We start from the raw sequence: 11,265 nt of genomic DNA on the forward strand, positions 1-11,265 counted from the left end.
CAATACCAATCATAAATATCAATCCTCAACATCAATGTTACATTGTATCTCTCCACCACTGCTAAGTTTGCCAGATTTTGCTAGACTTACATGACAAAAAAGGTGATTGCATTTTGGTTCAAGTCAAGCTAGGAAATGCTTCATTATAAACACTGGGGAAGACCGTTTAAAATGCCAAGGAGTTCAGTACATCTTCAAAATTCTTTAATAATTTCACTTCCAGACTCAAATTTATGCTGCCATGAGAGTGTTTGTGTACACGTGTATGTTCCACAGCCAACTCTGCAGAGCTATGCACATGGTCCTTGCTGTTATGTGTTGACAACATCTTAAATGAATAGCGACACTAAGAGCAACACTGAACCTGATATGAATCCCTAGGGGCTCATGTTAGCCAATGAAGATGAACCCCGTAAATTGCCATCACAAATAGTGGAGCTCAGTTCAGCCGATGGTATTTGACACCAAGCCCAACATCGAAAGTGTAGCTACTGGAACTGCAGTACATCATTATTTTTAACATCAACTTACTAAACACCAGCTGATTTCTATTTTGGGATTACTGCTGGTGTTGAGATAGTTCTAACACCAGCGCTGGCACAGAACTTGAAACCACCCACTGTGGCCAGTGTTGGGTGTTTTGTGTAACATGGGTGTGGATCTCCTTCAGTATGTGTGTGTTGTAATAAAATTGTGTGTGAACAGAATGTCTGATAAAAGGGGTTGAAGATGACACCAGTGTACCGTCATCAAATTTGTGTAGTCTGTGCTTACTCCTCTCTGCATGGCTCTCCATGTTAACGTTACCATCAGTCAGATATTTAACTATTTTTTTTTTTGCAACACTGCAGCAAGTGTTAGTAAGTCCGACCACTAGAGAAGAATTGCAGGTGCTCTGGGGGTTTGATTAGTTTAGTCTGATACAAAGAATGTGTGATATAGTGGGTATTTTTATACATTTTTTCCATTATTTCACCATCTGTGCAAGCTTTATATTTCTTACGATTGAATTGTGTATATTGCACACACACACACACAGATATTTTGATTTCTTGCCCTACCTCTTTTTAAAATCGTAGCTTTCATTTTGCCATAAAGAGGATATTAGAAATCTGAAATTGATCGTGATTGTCCGTAAACTGTCTTCTGAGTGAATTAACATTAATTGGGAGAGGACTTAAACTCTTGCAGAAGATTACAGTATGTATTGCCTATCGAAGAATGGTTTTAAATTTAGTACGGGTGTGCGGGAACAGTACCATTATTTTGATTATGCGAGTAACAGTATGTATAAGTTGTTGGCTGGTAAGGTCATTTCCTTAATTTCCTGAATCATGGGTAAATTTATGATATGTCTTGTAACTTCTTTGGCTGACGAAGAAAAGAAAAAAAATGGGCAATTCCGCAGTTAGGTGGACATGACATCGATAAAAGAAATGTGCCTCTTTATCTTACTCTTTAATCTAGGTATCAACTAATGCCATGGATGTTCACCAATTATTAAGGTCTTTCAAATTCAGTAGATTTTATCTTTCGTATTGATCGATTTCGCGAGATCTAAAACCATCATTTAAAATGTACATGTGGGACTGGGGATGCTGAAATTCACTTAAATGCAAATTACAGTGGGTTCCTTTAAAATTTTTTCCTCAAAGTTTTGCTAAAGGGTAAAAGATAAATACATTTAAATACTCCAGAAGTCATGTGACATTTTGTCAATTACAAAAGGGTGAAATGACCTGCGGAATTTCTCCGGACAAATGTAACGTTACTAACCGTAACGTTACTAACCATGCTTTTGGGGGTCTAGCTAAGAAATTATTGGTCGAACTGCTAAAAAAACATTGTGTGAACATTTGTCATGATGCAATAATTGAAATTAATGCAACACTTTGTTTGAAGTAACTTGAATTTTTGCACACTTTTTGTTACAAGACATTGATATTTTTGTCATGTCCTTTTTTCGTAACGTTACTAACCAGCCCTTTAAGTTGCCATAGCAATGCTATTATTTCTTGGATTGTATTCATTCTTTTCTGTATCATAAACCTGGGAATGATGAACATGTTTTTGACATAATTTTGGCTTGAAATGAATAAATGGTAATTTAGTAGTAAAAACAAATATCTAAATTTGTTCAAATGTAACGTTACTAACCGTGGAATTGCCCAAATGATCATGATAATGTTTTCATTGCGGGAGCTTTACACCCAGTAGTGTGTTAAAAACACCTTCTGCATCTTATACATGAATCAAAAGCTAGAAGTCGGCTTTTGGTGTTTGCCGAGTTTATCACTGGTGTAGCACACAAACACTGACAAGAATGCTAGAACATGTTACACTAGTCTGAAAGGCATTAAAGAAGTAGAGATTTCATCCTATATCATCAAGTAATATCACACTTTCTTCAGGTCACCATTTCACGCTTTGATTCTGACTTCAAAACAAACTTGGCAAAAAGTACTTATGAGGTTGAAAGGTCAATGCACTGAGACCCTGTTAATCCCTAATACAATATGTGGCGACAGCACCTGCAATAATTGACATGCCCCACTGTTTGGAGATGAGCATTTTTCTTGTTACGTATCTTGTGTTATTGTTGTAGTGTTAATGTGTTGGTTGGTAGTTGTGTTGTAGCGATCTAATGATGAAAAATATAAAGTATTGTATGGTGCAGACTCCTTACTCTTAATTTGAAGTTGTTGTTTTTGGTTTTCTTTTTCAGCCGTGAATATGTACACCTGGTCGGTTTATTGCGGTTCTACAAACAAGCAAATCATATGTTCTTTTATGTTCCTGCACTGTTAAATAATGCACCGGACTTTATGTTGGGTTTTTGTGACTATTAATACTAGTTGTATAATGCTATGATAACCATGCACACACCACTCATCACCGTAATGATCTCTAAACAATGAAAGTTTTTTTTTTTTTTCAAAAAGGAAGAGATATTGATTCGTTTGAAGACACTTAAAATTCTTTCTGTACACCATATGATTAGATTTTTATTTTTCTTTAAGAGTGATATGTCCTATGATTGGGGAAACTCTTGGGAAAGAGTTATTGATATTGACTGGACAATTTTCTACCTCGGATCCAGTCAAGCCAGCCCAAATCTACATCACCCAAAATGCATTCTACTCTGACTCAATGTTAAATTTCCACTGCGGAACTCTCTGTTACTCTTAAATGCCATTAATCAATTCCTGGAAAATTCTTGCTGCCGAAATTTTGTCCTTTGGTGTTCTTGCCGTCATAAAATGTTCAAGTCTGAATATTCTGTGAATAGATTTAAGAAGATTCGATATTATTGGTTGTATCAATCTAATTTACCCAAAATGAAAAAAAAAAAAGATGCCAAGTTAAAGACTGAGTAACTAGCTTAAAAATGTGTTGCCAATAAAAAGATTATTCTAGCAATTTATAAGCTTTTGATCATTCTGTAAAGCTAAGTACGTACATATGATATATGGCCAAATAGAGCTCAGATTAGAGAGAAGGTTTCATTACACCGTACGTAGGAAACATTCGCAGTGAGTGATTACATTTGTAGATACATGTACAGCATCAAACCTCAGAAGAAGAAAAAAAAATCTAGTCACTTAGACTTGATCGTGTAAATTAGCCCACCAAAACCCAATTATTTGAAAATACCATACACATCTGATGCAGTGCCAATGCCGAAGTAGTAAGAATATGAAAGGATTAGAAAGAAAAAAATATATATTTATATCATGAGCATATCTTTTTTTCTCCCTCTCTTATTTGATGGTTTTGTTTGGAAATGTAACCAGGATGATTTAAGTTGTGTGAATTGCTGGGTAGATAGGTGTTATATGTTTTGATACTCTGGTACATGGGCAACCGACAGGAGACCCTGAAGTCTTACAAAATGAATCTGATTTTAATTTGAAAAAAAGAAAACAAAAAAAACAAAAAACAATTGCGGTTGTCAGTTATATTTTTGCGCTGAAACGGAATAGATTTTACTCTCATAAGTTATTAAATGTAGTTAATTATAACATCAAGTTATTGATTTCAGGTCATTTTCACCTGAGTTTCTCTCATTAAAATTAAATTCCCCCGAAAGAGGTGTATGAGGCTTATTATATATTAAACTTTGTTATCTGTGCAAGATGTTATACTTAATGTATCACTTTGTGAGACAACTTGAGTTTAGATACGCTAGTCTGAAAAAAAGAAGAAGAAATGACTATATATGATATAGATATTATGAACACGGTTGTGTACAAGTTCGTTGAATTTGGAAAACTCCTCACCCAAGTTTTATAGTGCCTTGTTTGTATATATTGCTGGATAAGGAGAATTGTGTTATGATTATGTGTACAGACTTGAATTCTTGTCATTTAAAACAGGCAAACCTGCTCTCCACCGTATTGCTCGTGTTGCCGTCAAAATGTGCAAATGTTGAGAAAAAAAAATATATGTGTATTTTTGTTTTCCTATTTTTTAGACTGAATAAATCCCACACTTCTTCAGTTCTACGATGGATGTCGATGGTTTTTGGAGTAAATCACTTTATTGACATGTGGCATGTGCATGTGTGTGTGTGTGTAATGTATGTGTGTGTGTGTGTGTGTGTTTATGTCTTTCTATGCAAACATATATCACATACACACACACACACACATATATATATATATATATATACATATATATATATATATATATATATATATGTGACCCTGCACCTCAAAACAAACAAAAAGTCGCCAGACATGAATTCTTAGTTAATACCATTATTATTACAAAAGAGCAGACTTTAAGCTTTAAAATGATGTATAACTCAAATCAAATGGACTCTCCTAACCTATCTGAATATTGGAAAGAAAACACAAACTCAGGAAAAGTGTAAACTGAGAAAAGAGGCTCTGAAGTGCAGTGTCTATTCAAGCGCTTAATCTTTACCAAACCGTGCTGGCTGTGCGATGAATGGGACAAAAAACAGGAAGTAAACCACCAGAGTAACAACAATGAAGGGATTATCAGATTAAACTGAAAGTAAGCATGCCTCGTTAACACATTCCGTACATAATTAATGCCAACTTTCAAAGCAGTAGTACTATCCTTTCAAAAGTTATTAGAGTTGAAAGTGAAGAGTGTGGACAAGGCTTTTCAGAAATGAAAAAGGGATTCTAAAGACACACCTAATCACACTATTCTACCAAAAATGTTCGAGATAAACTGCAAAAAAAAAAAAAAAAAAAAAAAAAAAAACACTTTCCTGCCCGGTTTATGATACCAAATTTTAGCATAATGTAAAAGAAGACCCGCTCTTTCAGAAAATATGAAAAAGACAAGTTCGGCTAGGTTGACCCATTTCACTTATTTTCAGTCCTCACGCAAAATCAGTGTGTGCGACTTTATGTTCATTTTGAAGTGCACGGTCATATATGTACTATACTGTACAATATATAAAGTTTTGTCTCAAAATGAGTTAACTCCATTATTGCAAACTTGAGATATATGCGATTAAACCTAAAAAGGGGGAAAAGATATATATATATATTTTTTTTTTATTAGAACTTCAAAAATATTACTTGTTCTATCCCATATCATAAAACATGCATTGTCAAACTAGGATTGGCAAAAAACTATTATGGGACTTAAAAGTAATATCACCATGAAAAGAAAGTGGATTTGGCGTGACGTCTGCCTCGGTATATTTATCGCCATACCAAGATTCTGACGTCAATTTCTTTCTTCTTCTTTTTTTGACAGTAACGATATAGGATGCCTACCAAGCTATAATTGATATCTCGAGAAAGTGAATCGCAATCGTGATGAGGTTTCTGGTAGGCCTACCTGGGCGAGCGTGACGCCTTTTCCAATTGCACTGCCGGCGTCATATACACCACTCCACTACTGCGCTCCTAGCATGCGATGGTAATGCGCTGCGCCACACCATATTTTTTGTGAAACTAGGCATTATGAGCAAATGTTGTAAGTTGTTACAATTTAGTGTTTGTTATTTCTATGTCAGTATCTTTTTAATATCCAAATGTACATTTTTGTCTTGTGGGATATATATCAAATATGCCACGCTCTCTTTTCGAGGTACTGGCTGAAACTATGGACAGGCATGGGTACTACACTCAGCCAAAAAAGAAAGTAAACACTATCTCGAGTTGAAATTTTTCATAGAAGAGATTGATGAAAATCAATGTATCATATACCATATTAAAGATAATCTAATTGGATATCAGCCTAGTAGTCAATATAAATAGAAACTTTACGCATGAGTGAACACATTCGTTTTTGTCCTCCAAGGCACAAAAGTAAAAATGGCAGAAATTGACATGTCTCTCATTTCCAAATTCCCTTCAACATAACAATGATAACAAAATACCGGTTTAACACAATGAGAAACATGAATGAAAGAGCAAAAATTTAAGTTTTCGGGTTTTTTTCTCTCTCTTTATATCCTCAAACAAAATCAAAGTGGGAAACTAAAGGGGCAAAATAAGAATTTTCTGTCAACTCAAACTTCAAATGAAATAGGGAGTAAGGGCACAAAGATGATTAGATAAACAGAATACTTTTATTTCATTCTTAGATTTAGAAATTTAAGAATTCCTGAGACAAATTCACGAACATACTACTTAAAGAGATGGTATAGTATTGGAGGAGACAAGGATCGGGCTTTTAAATTTTTGCAAGATACCAAGAAACCACTGATGAAATAGTACAGGGCATGTCATTCTAAGATGAATTCAAAGTTAATTTGATGAAAATTGGTTTCGGAATGGCTGAGACATTCAAAAACAAAGTAAAACAAAGCGATCGTAATAAAAGGTAGGTCCCACTTTACCAGGATTGCTCTGGTTTAGATATCTCAGCCATTTCAAGACCAATTTTCATCAAAAGAACGTTGAATCTCTCTTGGAATTACATGCTCTTTCATATTTCATAAGAGGTTTCTCATCATCTCAACAGAAAATGTTAGAATAAACCTGAAGTTAGGTCTCAGTCAAAACTATACAATCCCTTTAAAATAATTCTCCTAATTTGAAAAATCAGTTCATATTCCTACCATTTTTGATAATATTGCTTCTCTCATTTCATTTGAATTTGGATTTGACAGAAGATTCTTCTTTTCCCTCCATATTTTTAGTCTTTATTGATCTTTTGGGCTTCAAGGAATATCATAGAGACCAGAGGTTTATTTTTGCAACTTCATTAATTCTTTTGATTGTGTTAAAATTGTCTTTGGTTATTACTGTTAAATGAAAGAGCATTTATGCACTTACGCATGAATGACAACTTGTTCATTTTTGCAATTTTCAATTTTCTGCCTTGGAAGAGAAATACATTGTATAAAGATGTTCACTCATGCGTAAAGTTTCCCTTTTTACTGACCGAGCAGGTTGGTAGCTAATTTAAAGGAGACCTCCGGATGATTTTCAGATTTTTATATTTTAACAACTATAAATTAGATAAACGGAGGACAGAGTTTCAGAATTTATGACAATCGGGATGAAGAAATTTATAACAAATTGCAATGAACAAGGATGATGACATGGCAGGGTCACCATAAGAATGCATGAGTTGGGGCTCAAGGAAGCAGAACAAAAGAAGAAGGTACGCATATATTATACACAAGTGAACTCGCAAGCAAGCGGAATTGTTATGGAATTCCACTGCTACATTTTTGAAATATACGAGCCTCCTATGTCATCATCCTTGTTCAGTGTCATTTGTTAAAGGTTTTTCAAAGTATTGTTTCTCTGCTCAAGAACCACAGTAAATTCCACAAATCTATACTTGAAGCTGTTGATTTATTTACTGCATGATGTGAAATTATGAAAATCGTCTCGAATGCCCCTTTGATTACCTTTCATAGATGGTCTATAATTCATTAACTTGTAGCCAAATGTTTATGAAAAATATAAATTTGAAAAAGTGTGTTTTTTTTGGGGGGGGGGTGGGGGTGGGTTTTTTTTTCTGAGTGTATTTTCAGAGGGAGGCAGCTCTGATGGAAATAGTGCTATGCCAGTCACCTCAAAATCCATAATTTCACTTGGAACCGCTCAGTGCATGGTACATTTAATTTGATTATTATCTAACAAGGGAGTGAGGTATTATTGGAAAGAGTTTATTTTGTTCTGATGATGGACCTACTTTAAACTGTTCAAACACGGCGCTTAACGGCGTTTTTTTTTTTGCGATCAAAATTTTCATATGAGAAAGCATAATATTTCATCTCGTGCACTTCTTCTAAAAACGAAAAAGAAAGGTAGAATAGTGAGAGGAAAAAATGTAAAGCTACGCGTCGTTTTCTCTTTCCTCAAAATTATAATCTAACATATACGTATAAATGCATACGTATGTAAATATATATAAATATATACATATATATAATATATATATATATATATATATATATATATATATACATACATAAATTAAACACACACACACACGCCTATGTATGTATGTATATTTTAAGAGTTTGTTCTCAAAAACCGATAAGTCCAAATTTGCCAAATGGAGATATTTGCTATTAAAGGTCAGGAAAAATGAAGAGAATATTAAGAAAATTTTTGCTTCTTTTCACCATAACTTCAAAAATGTACCTTTATATGTAGTTTAAAAAGTATTATTATTTTTCTGTACTTTATGACAGAGACCGTACTTCAAAATCTTCAAAAATGGACTTATCGGTTTTTGCGAACAAACTCTTCATTTGTATATATAAGATCAAAAACAAAACTGGAAAACAGTTTTTTTCTCTTTATCTTTATTGTTTTCGAGCGATGCACTCTTTCTCAAATGTTGAGTATGAACACTTGAGAAAGAGCGCATCGCTCGAAAATTTGTGTGCAGAAAAAAAATTGTTGGTGAATACAGCGTGAACTTTGTTCCAGTTTTGTTTTTGATCTTATCACGCCAACACGTGGACAACCTACTCAATAACTCTATCTCTATCTATATCTATATCTATATTTGTCTATCTCTCTCTCTCTCTCTCTCTCTCTATATATATATATATATATATATATATATATATATATATATATATATATATATATATATATAGTTGAGACAATGTAGATAACAGAAGATGTCGCATGAAACCGGCAGAGTTGTGAAGCTTTCGACCGTGGTCTTCCTCAGCTTTAATGTCTGTTTGTGAAACGAAATATATGTTTTTGAGCATAACAAATCTGAAGTCATAAACACAATATATCAAATATAAGTTAAGCATGAGTTGATAGTTACATGACATACTTGGCAATATTTTTTGGCACTTTGCAACACATTCAACAACTGTATAACTGTAAATGAGTGTATAGTGAGTATAATCTGTATATAGCATACAAACATATCATACAATAAAAATTATCAAACATATATCATAAATAAACTAAATAATATAATTACCTGCTAAGCAGACGTTTGCGTTGCCTGGATGTCTTGTGGCTGTCTTGTGGCGGGATGTGAGTGATCATGTGATATTGGGGGAAGGTTTGTGTGCGGTGGTGCATGTCAGGCAGGAGTGGGGTAGTGTAAAGAATTAGGTTCAGTGTTCCAAGTGTGTCAGTCGTGTCAGTGCAGATAAAGGATTGTTAACAATTACGATACAATGAACATTCTCGTGGTCATTAACCCCTACAGCTGATTTACCAACAATCAAAATAGCAGGCATGGAACCCGGGTACAGATAGAGTGTGTATATATATATATATATATATATATATATATATATATATATATATACACTATATATATATATATATATATATATATTATAATTATATACACTGTATTTTAACCAACGTGGTAAAACAAGGAACAACCTCCAGTATGATCAACTATCAACCATCAACTGAATAAATGTCATGCATATAAGAAGTGTTCTTATTTCTATTCTTTCAAATCTCATTTCAAGAGTCCACATAAGCAACAATAAAACAAAACAAAACGAACAAAGGAAAACGGTGTAAAACATGCCCTTATGGCCTCTTTTTGTCTTTGCTGTTTTCTTTTTATGCCTCCGCATACACGAAGTGTACAAGGGGTTATATACAATATATAGGAATCAGCGTGTGGTCGGGCGGTCCATTGCAAATACTGCGTCGGGAACTCCTCCTACAGTTTTGAAGCAATTTAGATGAAACTTAGGGAACATGATGACGTAAAGGTGTAGATGTGCAAGACATGTTTTTTGTGTTTGTCAGAGAAATTTTACCAAACCTTGTGGAGCGAACTACTTCCACAGTATTTAAGCAATTTATTTCAAATTTGGTGCGTATAATGATCTATAAGTGAAGTTATGCAAGGCAGTCCTCGTGTTTGTACCCGAGAAGGCGTTGGCATGGCAACTGTATATTTTCTCGGAAATCTTTTGGAGTGAATTATATGTACTTGCTTAATTTCGAAGCAATTAAAATCAAACTTTGTGGACATTATGTCACTGAGGTATTGATGTGGAAGAAATTTTTTCTGTGTTTGTCGGACAAAGCGTTGCCATAGTAACCACAATTTTACCAAAAACGTCGTGGACTTTGCGTTCATGAACTCTACAGACAACGCGTTTCTGGCTCCAACACGTTTGCAATCGCACTTTTTCGGCGTTCCAGAAATTTTAGCTTTGCCTTTATCAACTGCCCAAAACTCCCTGAAAGCTGTTAGGAAACCGTCATTCTACGTCAGAAATGAGTTGGTAAACGCAGTCCTCGACTCGGTGGTAACTTAGTTCTACACAGGGATGAACGTACATTTTGTATGAAGTGGGGTGAACCATACGATTAACGGTATACTGTAGCGGTTTAATGTACATCTACTTATTGTATAATGTGGTGAGTCTCCGATTATACAATATTTGTAACATTCGTATGATTTCACCTGAATTGTGGATGTGTGGCTTTATATCAAACTTTGGGCCCGATGGATGAATACTGACTAAGTAGAGAGGTGATTTATATAGATTTCATGAATATGGATAAAATGTATATATAATGTGTGTACGTATGTGTGTGTGGATGGTTGCGTGTGTGTATGTGTGGTGTGTGTGTGTGTGTATGTGTGTGTGTATGTATGTGTAGTGATGAAATGACCGTAACAGGTTTACAAGTGCAGTGAGGAAGGCAATTTGCTTTTCGCCGCTAAAAGGGGGTCATTCAGAGACAAACGTTTAAAACTTTTAATTTCAACAATTCCAACTGTGCGAATGCTCTGAAGAATAGCTATTAACGTTCTTGAATCCGCCCAGCGTCCTCAATAGGGTAAGTAATTTGCCTT

Source organism: Diadema antillarum, unplaced genomic scaffold (assembly GCF_040938485.1).
Source record: "Diadema antillarum isolate AM-2024a unplaced genomic scaffold, OU_Dant_1.0 seq00000437_RagTag, whole genome shotgun sequence".
NCBI lineage: Eukaryota > Metazoa > Echinodermata > Echinoidea > Diadematoida > Diadematidae > Diadema > Diadema antillarum.